This window comes from Pygocentrus nattereri, chromosome 12 (assembly GCF_015220715.1).
Source record: "Pygocentrus nattereri isolate fPygNat1 chromosome 12, fPygNat1.pri, whole genome shotgun sequence".
Classification (NCBI taxonomy): Eukaryota; Metazoa; Chordata; class Actinopteri; order Characiformes; family Serrasalmidae; genus Pygocentrus; species Pygocentrus nattereri.
The window spans coordinates 22,810,194-22,829,424 of record NC_051222.1 but is presented as its reverse complement, the minus strand read 5'-3'; the positions used below and the strand labels follow the sequence as shown (position 1 = coordinate 22,829,424).

The window sequence follows — 19,231 nt, the reverse complement described above, 5'->3', positions numbered from 1 at the left end:
TCTGTACTTTAATGTAAGATAATGATGAGTCGTGCTCTACAATTCCTCTTTAGATTTTTGCTAGTGTTCTGCAAAGCTTGTCCAACCCATAAAAACAGTTTCCACATAAGAAAGCATTTGTAGGAGGTGCACAGATAGGTCAAGTGCAATGCTGAATGAATTCCAATTCAATACAGTTACAATGCTAAACAATCTCCAATTAATCATAATTTAAATGCTAAGCAAATTCCAATTCTTTGCTACTGGAATGCATAACAAACAGGCAAACCCATCTTTCCAAATGTAGTATTCCGAATAAAACACCAGCACTCGCAGCTTCCTGTTTCACTATTCACTCTCCTCTCTGCCATCTCATCCCTGTTCCTCGTCAGCTTAAATACTTCATCCAGGTCTTTCGGCTGACTGCAGAGGGCTGGGCCAGCGGCGGGCAAAACCAACACTCACCCGCCCTCCGATAACACCCGGCCGGCATAGAATAAAGCACCGCTCTTTTTTTATCCTCCCCCGCCTTTCGTCCGGGCCTGCTCTCCGCTGCCTTTTTTGTTTACACTGGCCCCTCACAATGAGCGCCCATAGTCCTCTTCCAATGTGTCTTTTATCGAAGCGTTCTGGGGCTTGAATGTACAGCAGGGCAGTTGGCCCGGCGTGAATAAGCCCCCTGTGAAAATTGCCAAGGCCCACTCTCATTGTTCCCCCTTGCTATTCCCCGCCACAATAGATATCACACTTTGGAAGTAATTTTTTAAAGAAAAAAAAAACAGGGGGGTTACTGGGTGAATCAAAATAGTGGTAGCTTTTAGCTTTTGTTTCTCTGGGCTCTCTCTCCCCCTTTCTCTCTCTCTCTCTGTCTCTCTCGCTCTCTTTTTCTTTTTCTCGCTCCGCTCGCTCTCTCTTTTCTTTCTTTCATTTTTTTTTCGGTTTGCACCCGCCTCGCATTCTCTCTCTCTGTCTCTCTCTCACTCTCTCTCGCTCGCTTCGCTTTTATTTTTTTTCACCCCGAAGCTCTTCATTCAGAGTTCTCCATTATAGTGGCAAATTAAATAAACCACTCCATTGCCTAAAGAGGCTGGGGTCCGGGCGGGACGGGGCTAGTACTCCGGAGCCTGGAGGCTCGTCCTGTTCTCTCCCTCTTTCTGTCTCTCTCTTATTCTCTCTCTCTCTTTCCGGGCGGAACGGCAGCGCGACTTCTAAGGCAAGGCTGAAGATGAGAAGGAGATGAAGAGATCTGTATGCTTTGAGGAGGTGAGAAAGAGAAAGCGAAGGAGAGGGAGAAAGAGAGGAGAGAGTGAGTGGGCCTCCCGCCTCTCCGTCTCCCATGGAGAGAGAAGGAGAAGAACGGAGAATCTCTCTCCTCCTCTCTCTCCCGCTCTCACTCTCTCATTGCCTCTCTCTCCTCCAGCCCCACCTCCTTAAAAGTGCAGAAGGCAAGGGGTCTTGGATTTCCTCTGAGGTGGGTTGCGGGATGCTGGGGTAATACCTGAAGATGTCATGTGGGTGGGGGGAGGGCAAGGAGGAGGGGGGGCATTTTTAACTGGCCACTCAGAAGGAGGGAGGAAGCTTTAAAAAGTTCCAGAAATGTCAGGGTGGGAATGGTAGAACAGAAGAATTCGATTAGTGAAATATAAAGGAAGCATCAGTGTGGAGAATATTAGTGGGTATTCCTGTAAAACTGGTGTCAGCTCTGAAATCGGTTTTCTACATGCTTAAATTATTGGTGTTTGTGGTACTTCTTGTTGTCATTCTTGCTGATTTACTTCTTTAAGATCCTAATTTAGAACTTTCTGTGTTTAAAATCAGCTACATTTTCATAGCAGTTAAAATTTCTATATATCTGTATAAAATCTCTTGCAGGCTTCTTTTACAGTCACCTTATAATGTAGTTAGTAACTACTAGAAATTATTTAGTCTAATATTTAATTCATTTAGAGGATGAGGAACTAAAGTGTGGGCCTCCGTACTGGTCCTGGTACAGTTTATGGGGTTAACAGCGATGCTTATGGTGTTCATGTTCTTCTGAAATTTGAGATGAGATGAGATTCAATTAGAACGTATCTTATCTTGTTATTTTTTTTGCAGAACAGAATCAATGTAATTGACACAATCATATAGATCATCCCTCACAATCAGAGACAGGCGGGTGTATAATTTAAAGATTTCCACCTTTTTCCATCAGATTTCCAGTGTGCTCTATCGCTCAGTTAGTTCAATTTCTCGAAAATGAAGTAGTCTGAAATGAAATCTCAACTATGTTGGTGCTTGAGAAGTCTAAACTTGCACTTCTCAAACTGCCATTCAAGAAGTCTCAAATATATTCTCATTCTTGTTAGAGAACTTTCTTGATTTTGCCTTGACATCGTATTACAGTTTTCAGAGGTTGCGCTCTCGTAGAAATTGACTGGCATTCATTCTCTGATTAATTTATTTCTCAACTTTTCTGCGTTCTTCGAATGTGAGCAAACAGCAGAGAAGTTGGCGTGAGAGATGCAACCACAAGGCCACTGCGTTTCTTTCCTTTTTTTCTTCACTCAGATCCCTCTTGTTCCTTTCTTTTCGTTCTCCTTGTGGTGTCTGGTGAAAGGCATCTCAGAGGCCAGGCAAGGTAAGCTCATTCAAATATTAATGAGAGGATGATACAGAGAGAGAAAGAGAGAGAGAGAGAGAGCAAGAGAGAAGGGGGGAGGGTGGGGGGGGGGGGGGGGGGGGCTGAAAAGGAAAGGCCAGGAACAGTGGATTTGACTTTGAACGCTGCTGGTTGTCGGGCTCAAAAAGGAACTGGGCTGGATGACCTCATTTGCGGAAGTCTCAAGACTGGTGGAGGAAGACCAGGGTGAAGAAGCAGAGAGGAAGAAGGGGACTTGAAGGAGGGCCATCCAGCTGAGAGGCCTCAGCCTCGGTGGGCTCCCACAGAACCAAAGCTGAGGCCTCTCAGCTGGAAGGACTTCCTTCAAGCTCCTATCTTCTTCTCCAAAATGTTCCTTGGGCATGGGGTCTGCCCTCTACTCTTTTGCCCTTTATCTTCAAAAGGAAAAGAGAAGGTTTTGGGGCTATAGTTTCCTCTCCTGGTGGAGATAGAGGGAAAGAAAGAGAGGGAGGAGAGCAAGGAAGTCAATGACAGCTAATGTGGCCCCAGGGAGGGATGTGTGTGTGAGAGAGAGAGTGAGTAAGTGAGCAGAGGTCACTGGCCCCCAGTGTGGCTTGACTTTGGAGGCTAAAGAGTGTTTAATGTGTGTTGTTAGCGTGTCAGGGCTAATTTGCAGCGCTGTCAGAACGAGGCGAAAGCGAGATTAGCGGCTTTGGTCAATGAACAGCAGACACAAACGCCACACACTGCCGCTGGCCATGGGGTGCTTTAGCACTCCGAGGGGAGGAAACAGCAGCGAGGAATGTGCTTATATGCCTTTCTAGTTGTAAATGATGGTAGCTGTGGAGATCATAGTGACTTTGATTTGTGACTGTGCTAGTCTTGAAGGTTGAAGCTTTTTTAATCTTTTAAAGGACCACGTGGTATATTGTGTTAGTGGCTTCTGTACTAGATAATGGAAGTAGGATGTGAAAAAAGAGGAACAACAGTGAATCTAGAACTTTGGCTTGGTTTAGGTGACGTAATGAAGCAATAGCACACAATGCTACACTGCTATGAGGCTTGTTCTGGGTTTATTATGGAGATGTTGTGCGCAAGTGGAAGTTTGGAAGTTTGAAGTGGATTCCTGTATTTAATTTTTACATGTATGTTTCTTGCTTTTGTTGCTGTTCAGTTAAAGACAGATTCACAGCAAAGTATCAAGCCTATGGCTAACAACAAACTTTGTATATTGTATATATCTGTATTGCAGGTTCTCTGTATTTTAAAAGTTTCAGGTTGATTTGAATATGTAATGTAAGGGAGACTGGAAAACAAACTAACACATTTGGTTTCTGCCCTTTTTAATGCACAATTGTGGTTTATCTGCTGAATTTAACATATGGGAAATAAACAAATCTTTGTTTTGCCAAAAATTCCAGATTTAAGTTCTCTGTAGAGGATATGTTGACTTATTTTCACTTTCACTTTCTCAAAAAAAACACCAGGTGATCAAATGTCAGCACATGACTGTGCATCTCCAATGAAAATATTAAGTTTGTTTCCAACACTTACTGTTTGTGAGAAATTCAGTCACAGAGGGGATGGTTGTACAATTTGCTAAAAGGTTGATTAATTATAAAAAAAAATTGTGCAAATTTGTGTTGCTAAATTAAACCTAAGTCACTAAATATATATGATTTGTGAAAAAACTGTGTCAAGCATGGCAATTTTTGACAACAAAGAAGAACAAAGAAGAGCAAATATCAGCCCACTAAAATAGAATTTTTAAAATTAATCTTTATTTACATAATACTCTGTTTTTGATCACGCTGTTTATACAAATGCTTTAAAATGGATTGTTTTGAATTTATGTGCACAGGTATGGACCTCTCTCATTGTTTACTCTGAGAGACTAAGCTGTATCTAATACACTAATCACTCTTACTGTGAGTTATTTACATGCTTCAAAATTAAGCTATATTATCATCAAGACAATGAAAAAAAACACTGTAGATGTGAATTCTGTCACTTATTCTTATAGCTCAGTAATTGAAAAAAACCTCAGTAATCAGAAACGCACTTGTGATGAAAAAGTTACTGGAACAAGATGTAGCAGTGGGAACATGACAAGATGACCAAAAGCACATTCTACTTGTTCTACTTACTACATTAAACTCCATGTTATATGTTATCTTGTGTTAAGTTGTGCCCCACTTTTCCAAGTCTGTGAGCCACAACCTTATTCACCCACCCCAATGCATTCTTAATAATAAACATTCCTGAAAGGGTTTTAATGTGGATGTACAGTTCTAGGCAAAATCTCTGCCATACAATATTACTTTTTAAATTTCTTTACACCTCACAAATAGGTTCTTCACACAAACTAAAATGTTCTTTATGGAGCCGAAAGGATTTCTTACTTAACATTACCCCAAAGATCTCTTTTGGTCCCTTAAGGAACCTGAAGCAAAAAAAAAACCTTCCTAAATTGGGCTCGGCTTAGAGACGTAAAGTTGTAAGTAAAATCTTTAAAGCTTTTCACACTTCATATCATACTTATCACATTTATAAAACAATTCGTTCTTAAGGGAACCAAAAGATGGTTATTTTATGGCATCGACCCAAAAACATTGTTTATTTCCCTAAAAAACCTTTTGCTTTTAAAAACAAAACATTCCTAATTTGGTCTTAACTTGGATGTACAGTTTTAGGGAAAATCTTTAATTAAGTTCAAACCTTTACATTCTACGGAGGTCTTTTACACTTTAAAAAGGTTATTCACACTTGTTTATTACATTTATTAAAGAAAAAGATTCTTTAGGCACCCAAAAGGTATTTTTTTCTGTGGAAGTGGTATTCAACCTGGTCCTTAGAGCCCCCCAGAGGGTCCACATTTTTCCTTCATCTCTGTGTGTTACAACTTGGTTGGACTGTCTAAGGGGCCGTGAGGACTGCATTGGATAGCGCTGATCTATGGCACTTATTCAAAGAACTCTCTTTGATTCCCTGCAGAACCTTTGGCTTTTAAAAATATGCAAAATCCTAAATCGGTCCTGGCTTGGACACACAGTTCTAGGTAAAACCTTTATTTTTAATGTCAGAACAGATTTTCACGCTTGCACATCTCATTTACAAGAACGAAAAGTTCTTCAGGGAACCAAATAGTGGTTCCTCTATGGCATCACTCCAAAGAATCCTTTTTGGCACTTTGATTTTTAATAGTATGGAGGTGTGATTTGGAGAGCTAATGTAGGTCTTTATTCAGACACACACACATGCATGTTCACACTCCACCTTTTTAAGTCTTCAGCCCACCACCCTGTCACCAAAGCTGCCGCCACATCTCTACATTAATCCCACAGCAAACCTCCATAAGCACCCTCCAACATCAAACACCTCTACCTCCATTACAATATCACCCCCTCCCCACACTGCTCATTAATGCGCCGGCCCCGCTCTCTTTGGGCGCAGAGCCGGGGCCACAGCGCCGCATTTAATTTAATTAGCCCAGCTGCGCTGGAGGCTTTTGCCGCGCCGGCCGTTATTGCCGCCACGCTCCGTTCTGCTGCCGCACACACAATTACTGATTGCTTTCAGATAGGGGCGAAATATGATTAGGGTTTTCAGGGGTAGACGAGAGAGAGAGAGAGAGAGATAGAGAGAGAAGGAGAGGGAGAGGGAGAGAAGGTTGGCGGAGAGTGAGAGCCTTATTACTTTCATTTGAAATCAGTAGATAAATAGGAAACTTTTATAGGAGGTGTAATGAGATTATGGTTATTAGGACGAGGGCGGACGACCCTTGTACACGGATTAGAGGAGGGATTATAAGAGATGATAGCAGCCAGGAGACGCTGATCTGAGAGCATTTGGGTGTCCATGTTAAAGTGATAGTTTGTCATTTATCGTAATGCATGTTAATGTAGCCTGTGTGGTTTCTGACACTGTAAACAACAGAAACAAATAAACCTTAGAGGCTTCATGTGGTCTGTATCTTTGTCCTGTTTGTAGATAACAGTATGTCATGCGGTGTCAGAAACCACATAAGCAAGTCTTTGAGACTTAATAGCTGAACTCAGTTTACACAATGATAATTTTGTGCACAAGCCTCCTTCACTAGGAAGCTACATTAGCCGTGTAGCTGCAGCAAAAACAAAAGAAGCAAACTTCAAAAACCAAACATGCTTTGGCTGGTCGACTCCATTTTTCTATGAAAAAGGGAAAATGGTGTAAACAAACTAGTGTTGTAGATGCAGCTAAGCTACTCTTAATTCAAGATCAGTCTAAGTGTTTTCATTGGCTGCTTGTGCTCTTTTATATGCCCACAACCAACTTATTATTCAACACATACATAGAAAACAAAGCAAGCTGGTTCATTGTTGGATTACAGCAGTGAAGAAGAGTACGGTGCTAAATTGTTAAAATCTCAGTGTGCACAAAAATAATGAGTCACATGCAATGTAATTCATTCCACCAGTTGGCGAGATTAGCAGCTTGTTCTTGTCATATTCTGTATTCTACACACTAATAAAAGATGGATCTGCAAGGGTTTTTTAGTAAAGGCAATGGTTCTGTTTATAAGCATGAATTCCACGAAGAGTCATTTCATACTCAAGGTTGTTTTCATGGTGAAATTGGAGAATGTGTGAGAGAATGTGTTGTATGTGGTTCTATAGGGCATCAGAGGAGTTCTGCTATTGTTACGATGTCAAGCGCAAAACAACATAGGAACAGATGACTAAAGAACCCTTGAAGAATTATCTTTTTTAAGTGTGTAGTTCTATTAAGTCATCAAGTGTTGTTTAGTCTACATCATGTCGTTTTTTATGTCAAGAGAGGAGAAAATTGATGACTTAGCCTACCTAGCAAAGTATAACTAATGCAATCATTCACACAGTCTTGTTAAGTAGCTAATTATCCCCTGAAAATCCCAGACTTATTGCATAATGAGACTTATTATTCAGTAAATACAGGGGCTTCAATGCAAACTGGCTGAGCTATTCCTAGATTATAGAAGTGTGGAATAAAACTTTGGGCCCACTGGCGAACTCATGGCCTGTTAAGGGGTTAAGCTAACTGGTTTCCACCAAATAAGCAGCATTATTCCAAGAGCCCATCCTCATCATCAACTGCATCAAAAAATTTAAATCAGATAGCTGCTCTGATATGGTCTGACATCATCACATGCGTTTATTTGGCATATTTTGTTTTGTTTCTTGCTAAATAATTTAAAAACTATTAAGCAAGATTAATACCAGCATCTATATCACTGTTTCAAATGAAAACCTTATTTCTGACACTGTTTGAGTAATTCTGTCAAAAGTGGTGAGAGCACAAATGTTACAGCTAACCCCGTAACTGTAAGTGTGGGGATAATTGTAACATGCTGAAAGGCTGTAGTAACATTTTCTAAAAACTTTGGTAAAAGATTCAGACCACAGTTAATTGTAAAAACATAAATCAGTAAGAATATTTGCATCAATTTGCATTAATAAGATTACTGAAAAGACACTGTGTCAAATGTGGCATTACAGCAAATAGCAGCTTGCTAAAATCTGAAATTTGCATCATATTTATGATGCATTTTTGATCAAAAAATCCTTTGTATCAGGGGACATGAGCTTCTCTCATTGTTTATTTTGGTAGGTTTAGTTGTAACAATATGTTACAAGTAACCCCACCACATGGAGTGCAATGCTTTATCCTGGCTAAATCTCACTGTGGATTGTTTACATGTTGTGTAGATAGTGCTATATTACATCAGGAGGGTCATTCAAATTTTGATTGGCTGTTTTTGACTTGTTTCCTGAAACTTTTTTCACAATTTAGTACAATTTGAGTTTCAGTTGAATGTCAAGTGAGTAGCAATAGGTGTATATTATGTAGTGCACATGACTTTTGTTTTATTAAACCCATTAATTATATCAGGCTCATTACATCCTAATGCTAAGTATTCAACCACATGAACAGCAGTGTAAGCTGAGGCTGTGTTATTCTGAAGTTGTAAAGGTGTGTCACCCTGGCCATTTAATGGTTTAAGGTTCGTTTGCCAGAAGCAGATTTCTCTGGTTTTGGATCTGTTTGGTGGTTTTGGTGATTGGGCCCTTGATGACAGTGTGAGAGTATTTGGGCAAAAGTCTTCATTATTAACTGGCAAATAACTGAAAGTGAAATGTAGTTCAGTGAGGCATGTCAATGGACATTTGATTTGTGCTGGTTTCCTTTTCCCCATCTTTCCAGCAGACAAATACATGCCTGGAGCCTGACTAACTGCTGTTATAGGCAAAAGTGCATTAGCTAACAAGCACTACCTGTAAAGTGGTTAACCGAAGATGTTTCCCTTCCTGCCAACTAGCACATAGCAACCACTGTGGAGAGTCTAGTGCAAAAAGCGACTCATCTTCCATCACAGGGCTACTAGACCCCTATATTAAGGGCCAAGGTAGGGCTTATGCCTTGTCTAATACCCATTAGAGGCAAGGCCCATTAGCCTCCTAATGGGTGACATAGGGCTCTAATTATAGACATCTTTCTATGAAGCAGATGCTGTTGAATACAATAAGGCTGTTGGGACTATTAACAGGGCTGCTCTCAGTAAGCCGCCTACAAGCGGCTGAAAAGCCATTCTGCTCATTAAGTATCAATCAAAGATAGTGTAATGATTAATTTGAAAGAAGCAATTTTACTGTTGCTTTTTGTGTTGATTTTTTTTAAGAGAAAGCAGGTATCATATGATGGTCAGATGTTTAAGGTGAAGGCTTATATTCTAAGCTCTTTAATGCTTTATATACGCATTTCTTACTCATTCATTCATATTCAGAAACAAAATCAGAACCACTACTGATTGGTCTAAAGCAGAGCGGCCCAAAGTGTGTCCCACAGACTAAATTTGGGCCCCAAAGAGGTTTTGATTCATATTAATTGTTCATAGCTTTTAAACTCATAACTAACCATCTCTGTAGAGGATTAGATTATTTTTACTTACACAATCACTTCATTACATTAAATTCAGCATTTTGTTCATATTAGAAAATGCAAATTTGATAGTAAATAACAGTATAAACATTACAGTAAAAAGTCAAATGGCTACTGTTAGATGTTGTTCTGATGTATATGTAACGTTGGGGAGCGATGATGAGGTGGACGCATATGCAGAGATAAGCAAGATTTATTCAGTGAAAATCCAGATTCGGTGTCAGAACAGTCCAGGATCAAGGAGCCAACATGGAGAGATCGGGGTACAGGCATAATAAACAGCACAGGATAAACACAACAGACAATACACTTCAGACACTACTAAACAATTAAACAAAGACCAGCAACAAACCAGGACAAACCTGGAGCTTTAATATAACAAGGATACCGAGAGACAGGTGGATAACACATTTTCCTAAATGTAATTTGAAACCTACCCACCTTCTTTATTTGCATATTGTTTTGGCCCACCACAAACATTGCATTTTGGACACCCAAGAAAAATAGTTTCTGCAGCGTTTGTCTAAAGTGGTCATTTTGTAATGTTATACTTCAGAAGAACATCTAACAGCAACCATTTGATTTTTATTGTAATGTTTATACTGTTATTTACTATGAAGTTTGCATTTTATAGTATTTTGTTAAAAAAAAAAAAACAACATTTGGACCGAAGGAAATGAAAGTCAAATTTCACATGTGGACATAAATGGGCTGAAGTTAGGTAAAAATTAAATTACCCTGTAACATATATATGTAACTATGTATCTATGTATTGCTAGTGTCTTTTGGATGTGAGTTATATAGTCATCGAATAGGATGCTGCTGCAATGGAACTCTTTAGAGACTGAATCTTTTAGCGGTCATGATGTCCAGGATATATTAGACATTTTCTACTGAAATCACACTGTAGAAGCAGATTTGCCTTTAGCATGGCAATGATTTTTTGTCTTCTTCTTCCTGAAGGTGAAGTGCTGTTATTTTTGTATGCATGGTGATAAATACAGTGGCCTTGAAACAGTGAAATCATTATTTCTGCTGTGTAAAGATGGCTATGAGGCAAACACATTGAAATTTCTTCCTTGGCTGCCAAGCCTGAATATTCTATTTTCATTCACATCATTTGACTGAACAATGCACTGACATGTGGTTTTGCCTAAAGACCCACAATAAGTACTACTAAAGAAAAGGTTCTTGGCTTGTATAGGGTTCTACACTCTCAGTAAAAAAGGTCTGGCACTGTCACTGGGGTAGTACCCCTCTTGTCACTGTGGTGGTAACCTCAGGAGTACAACCCAGTACCTTTAGTCAGGGAACACAACTGTACCAGAATCCATTGAAACGATATTTTCTAAGTTGTATTGATTCCACACCTCCCGTCTTGCCTCCAGGCTTTTTATTTTAATGTTCTGATTTAATACATTTGGTTATGAAAAGGTACAAATATCTACTTTTCCACTAGGAAAAACTCATGTAATGTACACCATTGGACCTTAAAACCACTGTTGTACCTTTGAGGGTACACTTACAGTGTTTGTACCATGATGAATGAATCATGTACTTGCATAGTACGTTTATTTCTAACAGTGTGGGAAAACCTTTAACAGGTATAACTTTTACAGTATGTGGGTTCTTTAAACAAAGTTAAAGTATTTCACACTTTCTCATCCCATTTACAGTAGAACCATTTACTGAATCATCCTCTTTATTCTAACATTATTGGCACCTTTATTTTTAAGAGTGTAGCACTAAAAACAGCAGCAATACCAACAGGCAAATCACTGATCATAAAGTGAAGAATCTGAGGAAGGTCACAAGCAAAGAAGGATAGAAATGATGCCAGGAATTTTAACTTTGACTGTTAAAAAGCTTGTGAAGGATCAATAAGGTGGCCTACAGAATGTAATAAGTAGCTGACATGTTGAATATTGCACTTCTTGCATATGGTTCCTTGCCATTCAGCTCAGGTTCTCCCATGTTTTTTATTGAATCTTGATTTGTGGAAGTTATACATAGCTGTGTTATTCTGCAAAATACTTAAAGCCAGTTCCCTTTCCACCATTTCTCTCAAACATGTCAACACAGATTATCTTCACACTTGACCTTCAAGATACAGAGATGTAAGGTTTTCTCAAATGCTTCACATGCCTATACAGCTCATTCACAAGCTAACAAAATTCTTTTCAGATTGTCTTTGTCACCTTGCTTTTCATGCCCGCAGCAGAAGATTTGATTTCATATAGTGCAGTCTTAAGAGTGAAGCATTTGGTTCCATAAAGAACATTTTTAACCAATATTTAGCCAATGAGAAGTTGAGCATGAAGAACAGTAAAGGACCTCCACATAACATGAGAGTTCTATAAACTTCTATACAAAATTTTGTAGTCAATCCAACATTTTATATATACAATTATTTGCAAAAGTTTGAGCACCCATGGTCATTGTACATGTTTTGCTGGTTTTCAAAGTGAAAATAAGCTAACGCATCCTTTCCAGTGAACAAATTGCAAAACTTTCTTTTGTTTATTTGTTATCTTTAACATAAAAAATGAATTAAACTAATTGTGTCAGAAGTTTTGCACGGCCACATTTTACATGCATTTTTTCCAGATGTGTTAAATTCAGTAAATAAACAGTAAACAGTGTTAAAATGTGCCTCTGCCGAGGATGTGTTAACTTCTTTTCACTTGTCACTTGACCAAGAGCACCGAAACTATTGCATTCATCTGCATTCAAAGAAACCTCTGAATGTTCTTCTCTGTGATGGAAATCCTGTTCAAGGTCCTTTAAAGAACCTTTTTTAGAATGATTCTGTATAGCACAAAAAGGGTTCTACCACTGTTACAAGTCAAATAACCTTTTTTTAGTGCTATGTAAAACTAAAGGCCAGACAAAACGAGGCAAATACAAACAAACAAACATTTGGTTTATGATGCACCATCCAAATGTTTGTTTGTGTTTGCCTCGTTTTTTTGTCCTTCTATAACAAGTTCTACATAGTATCATGAAGGGTTCTGCCATTGTGACACGTCGAAGAATCTTTATCGGTACTATACAGAACCCGTTATAGAAGGCCCGACAAAGCAAGCGAACACAAGTGCAAACATTTTGTTGGTGCATCATAAACTTCTTTAATTCTCAAAATGTTCCATTCACTTTTTCTGTTCTTTTTCTGAAGGACAGCTGCAGAACTGCAGATATTAGAATGTCTATGTTTGTTCAAGTTTGTCCCATCTTTGTACTCTGGCCTTAAAACTCAAGTGTACTTTAAGGTTTTTCTCAGAATTGAACGTCCAAGCCAAGAACCACTGAGGAGCCTTTATTTTAAAGAGCGTTATGTTGCATGGGCTAGTGAGAAGTTATGGCACCCTCCATGTTCCCCAGTCCTATCAAACTAAGGCCAATACAGTAGACCTGACAGCTGCTGTGACAGGCAGCTTATGTGAATCGACTGGGAGAGGGGAAAAATGCCTTTGATAGAGCTAGCCCCTGCGGCGCGCTAACGTGTTGTTTCTAGACGCTTCAGCTGATCCTGTGAAGCTGCCGGTGTTTGCTGGTTGGGTAGGAGAGGCCTGTGGGCTTAGAGATTCCTGAGCTAACAGCAGGGAAAGGAGTGCAGGCGGGTGGAAACACACTGCGAGTGCACCCCGGTGTGTGTATGTAAGAGCATGTGTTTAAGGGTGTGTTTGCGTGTGTGTTTATCTGTAGGGCCTTTGATCTTCTGATGAGCTGCTAATGCTAATTTGGTCCTCAGCCTGAGCACTGGAACTGTCTGTGTGCATGTGTGTGTGTGTGTGTGTGTGTGTGTGTGTGGCTTTAAGACTACTGCTGTGACTCTTGCCTCTCTGTACACAGATTTTTGTGTGCATTTGTCTTGCTCTTGTTGTTACAGTATATTAAAACTCTCAAAAAACACTACACATAATATCATTTTGTGTAATTTATTACAGCTTCCATTCTTTTCAGGAGTCTTGCTTTCAGTTTTACCAAGAAATCTGCAAGGATAATTTCCACACATTCAAAGTTCAGACAATAGGAGGACAGTGCATTGTTCTGAAAAGCCCAGCAGTTTCAATGTTTGTTACTTCTTTATTGCCTATTGCCTTTTCTTAGTAAGGACTTCTTGTCAGTTACCCATCCTTTCAGACTGATGGCATGGGGTGCTTTCTCACAGTAGAAGGATGCACAGAAACACCTGTGAATTTTTGCAGATCTGAATCAAAAGTAGAGCTTGATTTTCTCCTCTCTCTCAAAGATGAGGGCTTTAAGTGCTTTTTTTCACTTTTCAATTTTCATTTGCCTTGTTTGACAAGGTGATCTCTGACTTTTGTACTGTACTGTAGTCCAAGCAAAATAAAAAAGTCAGGTTTATGGCCAACAAAAAGTCTAGCAAAACTACTTTTAGGCATGTTCTCAACACCTTAATAAGAAAGCATATTGATTGGATTAACTTTGCTCTGTATGCACTTTGTTTGTATATACATTGCTCAAGACCAAATCCCAGTGATAAAATCTCTTGTGATGATTGTATTTACTCTCAAAAACAAAAACTCCATGCTGACCTATTCTGTCCCTGGAGATGCACATATAAAGGCCTACCACAGGTTCCCCTTGGCGGTAACTGTTGAACTAATTAGAAAAAAAATCCAAAAATGGATTTTTAAATGCTAAGTCATATTTTCATAGCAACTGGGAAACAATGTGTCTTTGGTCAGATAATTCTGTTTGTTAGTAATTTACGTTCCCACTCTCAAAGTGATAGCCAAACATCATATCCAAATTACAGAGTGGAAACTTTAAACCATACCAGGGAGAAAAAAACATGTTTCTATAAATCCATCTGCCTTTTCACGAAAATCTAATTTTCCTTTTGATCCCCCGGCATACAAAATGAGGCCTGTTACAATGTTAAGGCCTGGTAGAGAGATGTAAAAAAATGTATGTGTAAAAAAATATCATTTTGTTCACAGTAGTACTGCTTACAATTTTGAAGGGATCAGACTGTATATTACTACTTATATACAAATTTACTACTTCAATGAGGCTATTTTTCATTAGATATTTTTGCTACACATATACATAATATAAACAATATGTACTAGTATTTATTAATTATAAAACAATTGTATAGCATTTTTTTTTAGAATTTACCTTTATTTTACTTATTTTTTACTTAGTCTTTCATGTTCAAGTATTTAATTTCCAATCAAATTGATCATTAAGTACAAGTCATTCATTTTTCAGGAGATGCTTCTGAGGAGATTAGATATAATCCTATAGGATAGGAGGGTGAAAGTACATACTAAGGCTTATTATTCAGTGACTACAAGGATCAAACTTTTTCAAAACGAAGCATACAGCCCACATATGGAAGCTAAGCTGCAAAAACAGCCTGTTTTGGATTCACTGTTTTTTTGATGTAAAAAAAATGCTTTCACACAAATTCGTTTATTCAGCCTACAGCAGTTTAGCTCCACCCATTCATGATGAAGTTATAAGGAGTGTTGCAGCCTGAACTGCTTTTTGAATAAGTCAGAATACAGGACAGGCAATTGGAACAGAGGTCATTTACATATATCATGATTAAAGACAAAACAGGGTTCAGAAAATGATTAAAAGTTGTAGAGGGAATGGAACTTCAACCAGTGTGCAAAACCTGGTACACCACCAAACCTGTGCCCATCAGGGAACCAGTGCTTTCATCTTTGAGACAGAGAAGAAAATAAAGCTCCACACTTACTTCAGATCTGAAAAAATGAATTCTACCACCATAAACACGATCATAAATACTATACACTCAAAAAACAAATAAACAACAATAAGCTCAGTTTCTACAGTGCCTTTCTCATAGTCAAGGCAACTCTGCATTAAAGACTTTATACAATCTCCACAAGGACTGCACAAACAGATCATGTGTGAACATTCAGTAAATGAGTTGTGTTGTCTTTAATAACTGGTTAACATAAATGGACAATTATGAATGACAGGGCATTTCAGTGAATGAGAAGTGCTTACATGCTTCTATTGTGTTCCATTAACAGTTGAATATATCGCTATTGTCAGAACAAAACCTCGAATCTCCATTTTTGACAATTTTTAGTTTTTGACATGCTTTGAAAAAGCCTGTTGGCCTTTGCATTGTGTGTAAATTCCATGATGAACAGATTAAAAGAAATAGTCCAAAGCTACTTGGAAAAATGTCTGGTTCCACTGACTTTAGTAAAATAAAGTATGCTTTTTCCTTCTCCTGTAAAGTTACCATTTTGGAGATACGAGGTTTTGTTTCGACAGCAGCAGTATACTGACTCTATTATTCTTGACTAAATTAAGTTCATCCACCAAAATTAACTCCTATTACACCACAACATGCTGGGTGCTTCCAGAAAAATGAGCCATTGGCTCTGGCAGTATAGCATAGTTTGCGTTAATGACAACATGGAAAGAGATGCTAGTATAAATGGTTAAACTGTGGTGTAACTGGTTTAACTGTGCTTTTGTTGTGTAAAGAATTTGAGCGTCATCATCATCATTTTAGTTTGAAAATAACGGATCAGTTTTGGTCTTGGAGTGGCTGATAAAAGGAGAAAATCGATGCTGTCCTCTCGTCCTCTGGGTATGTTCAGTTAAAATCCATTGACTTTAAGACATGTGATAGTGTGATAATAACTGAAATGTGTACTGTATGGTGTTTAATGTGCTGGATGAATAACACAATGTTGCTGAAATATGGCTCAGCAATAAAGAAGGACATCTTGTGTCCTGGTGTGAAAAACCAGATCTCTATAAGAAAAGCTTTATTCTCTGTAGCCAGCCAGTTTTACATGTAGCTCCTCCAAACATGCATGGCTGAAATCATAAATATTTCTGTTGAGTGAGTGATGTTACACTATAGTATAGCTCCTACAGTGCCTTCTCACTGAAAACACATAAAAGACATTATTAAGCCATTGTTGAGTTGAATAGGCCATCAAAATTGCAGCCTATTCAACAACTGAAGTTTCGTGTAGGTCTCCTGTAGGGCATCAGCTCAACACTGAATTGTTATGGGAAAGGAAGTAGCCTATTTATTAGCAATATGTGATTATACTGGGATATCAGACTGCAATTATGCTGCTATACCAGCCTATAGCCTATTCTTCATGAAAGAACGTGGAATTATACAGTGTTCAGCGCTGCCTCTGAGGGGGATCTATTTGGATTTGCAGTATTATCTGTTTTTGTATTAAGATATGCATAAATTCATGCATTAATTATGCATAAACTTAATATGAATTAATTATGCTATAATTCATAATGTGTTTTCTATTCAAGGCAAATGTGTTGATATGAGTAAAGCTATTTAGCATGTAGCAGTAGATCTGCATTCTTTTCTAGCAGTCTCTCCTAATAAGCACAGTGACATGTTTCTGCTAGATTGGGTCCTAGGTGACCTACGCTCTTTCAAATAAAGGGTTCTGCCACAAAACCTGAAGAACTTTCAGTGTTTCTTTAAGAACATTTTTTGTAAGTGCAGAGAACATTAATTCTGAAAGATTTTCACACTCTAGCTAAGCACTAATGGAGAACCTTTATTGTTAAAGTGCCCATATCAAACTGATTGTACACAGCCCACACTTGGAAACTAAGCCACCAAAAATAGCCCCTTTTGCATGCATTGTTTCAGTGATGTCACAAAAAACTATGCTTTTACAACCCCAATTTCAATGAAGTTGGGACGTTGTGTAAAACATAAATAAAAACAGAATACGATGATTTGCAAATCCTTTTCAACCTATATTCAATTGAATACACTACAAAGACAAGATATTTAACGTTCAGATAAACTTTATTGTTTTTTGCAAATATTCACTCATTTTGAATTTGAAGCCTGCAACACATTCCAAAGAAGTTGGGACAGGGGCATGTTTACCACTGTGTTACATCATCTTTCCTGTGAACAACACTCAATAAGCATTTGGGAACTGAGGACACTAATTGTTGAAGCTTTGTAGGTGGAATTCTTTCCCATTCTTGCTTGATGTACAACTTCAGTTGCTCAACAGTCCGGGGTCTCCGTTGTCGTATTTTTTGTTTCATAACACGCCACACATTTTCAATGGGAGAAAAGGTCTGGACTGCAGGCAGGCCAGTCTAGTACCTGCACTCTTTTACTACGAAGCTGCGCTGTTGTAACGCGTGTAGAATGTCTTTGGCATTGTCTTGGCATTGTCTTGCTGAAATAAGCAGGGATGTCCCTGAAAAAGACGTTGCTTGGATGGCAGCATATGTTGCTCCAAAACATGTATGTAGCTTTCAGCATTAATGGTGCCTTCACAGATGTGCAAGTTACCCATGTCATGAGCACTAACACACCCCCACACCATCAGAGATGCTGGCTTTTGAACTTTGCGCTGAAAACTATCCAGACAGTCCTTTTCCTCTTTGGCCTGGAGGACACGACGTCCATGATTTCCAAAAGCAATTTGAAATGTGAACTCGTCAGACTACAGGACACTTTTCCACTTTGCGTCAGTTCATCTCAGATGAGCTCGGGCCCAGAGAAGCCGGCGGCGTTTCTGGGTGTTGTTGATATCTGGCTTTCGCTTTGCATGGCAGAGTTTTATCTTGCACTTGTAGACGGAGCGATGAACTGTGTTCACTGACAGTGGTTTTCTGAAGTGTTCCTGAGCCCATGTGGGAATATCCGTTACAGAATGATGTCGGTTTTTAATGCAGTGCTGCCTGAGGGATCGAAGGTCACGGGCATTCAATGCTGGTTTTCTGTCTTGCTGCTTACTTGCAGAGATTTCTCCAGATTCTCTGAATCTTTTGATGATATTATGGACTGTAGATGATGAAAACCCTAAATTCCTTGCAATTGCATGTTGAGAAACATTGTTCTTAAACTATTATATAGGTTGAAAAGGATTTGCAAATCATCATATTCTGTTTTTATTTATGTTTTACCCAACGTCCCAGCTTCATTGGAATTGGGGTTGTACACATATCCTCTTATTTGGCTCACAGCAGTTCAGCCTCACCCATGTGTTGAGGTTATAGGGAGTGTTTCATACCTGCCTGTTTTTTGAATGAGATGGAATATAAAACAACCAATTAGATGAGATTATTTATATATATCAGTCTTAAAGTGACAATAAGAACACACCTGCAGATGTCCGTGTTTTCGTGATGAATGAACCAAAAGAAATGGTCCAAAATTGTTTGAAAAGTGTGGTTATGTTAACTTACAGCAGTAATGTATGTTGTATTCTCCTGTACAGTTACCATTTTAGAGAAAGGAGGTGTCCTTCTAACAGTGACTAAAAGCAGACTGTTTAATTCTAAAGGACAGAAGAGTTTGGAAAATGTTTTTAGATCATAAAGCCACACAAATAACACTAATGGACTTCAAAGAGAAAACAATCAAACACAGATCGGGGTGGGATACAAGCCCTTTAAGTGTGCAGGAGAGGCTGTTTGAGCAGAGTCTGTGTGTGGTGTGGTTCAGTTCAGTGTGGTATTCAGTTTGGCTGGTGGGCCCATTGCTAGCCAAATCCCCCACTTTATATTCCTCTGTTCTCCACTCACACTGTGTCACACTGACGAGGTGAAAATTGCTCATAAATAAGTGCACGAACGGAAAATGGAAGTTAGTAACCCCCGTAACACCCCCCCCACCACCACCCCACCTCACCCCCGCCCCAAACCCACCCCCTCCAT

The 19,231-nt window shown here is 38.9% G+C and overlaps 1 long non-coding RNA gene across 2 annotated transcripts in view; it reads left to right on the top strand.

Moving 5' to 3' along the window:
* Window positions 1-1,060: 1,060 nt before the first annotated feature.
* The window catches only part of LOC108428185, a 58,650-nt gene continuing 40,479 nt past the window's right edge, over window positions 1,061-19,231 (top strand). Inside the window, exons 1-2 of one of the 2 annotated variants that reach the window (XR_005131140.1) lie at window positions 1,061-1,450; window positions 2,530-2,599. This is a non-coding gene — a long non-coding RNA (uncharacterized LOC108428185). The remainder of the gene's footprint in view (window positions 1,451-2,529; window positions 2,600-19,231) is intronic. The other variant, XR_001857907.2, reaches the window with a different exon arrangement.